The sequence below is a fragment of the Austrofundulus limnaeus genome, unplaced genomic scaffold (assembly GCF_001266775.1).
Source record: "Austrofundulus limnaeus strain Quisiro unplaced genomic scaffold, Austrofundulus_limnaeus-1.0 Scaffold297, whole genome shotgun sequence".
NCBI lineage: Eukaryota > Metazoa > Chordata > Actinopteri > Cyprinodontiformes > Rivulidae > Austrofundulus > Austrofundulus limnaeus.
In genome coordinates, this window is record NW_013952699.1 from 592,376 (window position 1) to 593,764 (window position 1,389).

Here is a 1,389-nt window from a genome sequence, read left to right on the forward strand (position 1 = left end):
TTGGAATAAAGTAGCGAACAGTTAATTAGTGGAGGTCTCACCAATCTGTTTTGCTTTTTATGTCATTCTGTCACTGAGCTTTTTTTCACATAATTGCAAAAAAACAACTTAAAACAAGTTTTTTATGATGTGGTAATGGTTGTAAAATGTTTGCAGTTTTTCTAAGTGATTTTGACCAAAGCTGAAAGCAGCCAATGCAGAGGGATTAAAGCTCTGCATGTGACCCCAGAGGTGCAGGTTGTAGACCCCCGTTTTACACAGATCATTTGTGGAATTATAATGAAGTGAACTGTATATTGTACTGTTTTATTTATCTTTTTTGTTCACATAAATTCAGCAGTATACATTTTTTAATACCATTAAGCCTATCTGAAATTATATTGAGGTGTACAATATTTCCAGTGTTGGTAATTACTGCATTTACTGAGTTTTAATCTTATTTTGTTTGATAAAAGATGCACCATGCTTGTTTTGTGTGGTTTGTGTTGTCACAACTTTAAACAGTGGGGAGTGGTGGTGCAGAGGCTCGAGAAGGTGAGCTTGTTATCTGAAGGTTGCTGGTTCAGCTCTCCAGACCAACCACAAGAAATGAGCAAAGCCCCTAACCTCTCTGCTGCTCACAGGTGGTAAAAATGCAAAGAAAGAATTTACCCACAATAAGGGTTAATAGTAATAATAATAATAATAATAATAATAAAGTGATTTATACAACTGTCAAATAGAATATAGCTTAAACAAAATACATTAAAATAATATTACAGAACCAACATTTTCTAAATATTATATCAAGTTGATAGAATTGCTGTTTTGTCACTAAAATGCACTACAGAAAAAAAACTCTTCATACACAAATGTAAATACTTGGTCTGTGTTTTACATTGCCATTCACTGTACAGTATGGATATTCATTAAACTGTACAGTACAGTGAGTCAGCCATATTTTAGTAGTGTTTGAAATTTTACCTGTAAATTTTCATCCACCTTTGCTGCCCTAGAAACTCATCATGACGTTTAGGAAAAGTAGTGTACATAAGTTGTAGACTTCAGTTAGACCATAGCGCCAGCAAGACAAATGCCAACACCTGCAGTTCAATAAAAATGTGATTTTTAAATTTGTTAAAAAGTGTTTTTATATAATTTGACCTTTTTTATACTAAGTGGTCCATCTTCCCTTTTTTTGGGCTGCAAAGTTTGAGAAATGATTGGAAAAATATGGTGTTCCTATATTTAAAACCTAAGCTAAAAAAGTTTCATTCTTTTAGTATGTTGAAGGTTGTGATATACACTTACAGCTACTATCAGTATTTGTGCAAAACATACAATTCAAATAGAAAGTGGAACAGATACATAAAAACAGGTTTTATGTTCCTGTTATGGAGACAGAAGATG

At 32.8% G+C, this 1,389-nt stretch overlaps 1 protein-coding gene across 2 annotated transcripts in view; it reads left to right on the forward strand.

Annotated features, from left to right (window-relative positions):
• Nucleotides 1-1,389, forward strand: part of LOC106526858 (alpha-1,3-mannosyl-glycoprotein 4-beta-N-acetylglucosaminyltransferase C) — a 196,234-nt gene that overhangs the window by 83,189 nt on the left and 111,656 nt on the right. The window lies entirely within an intron of this gene.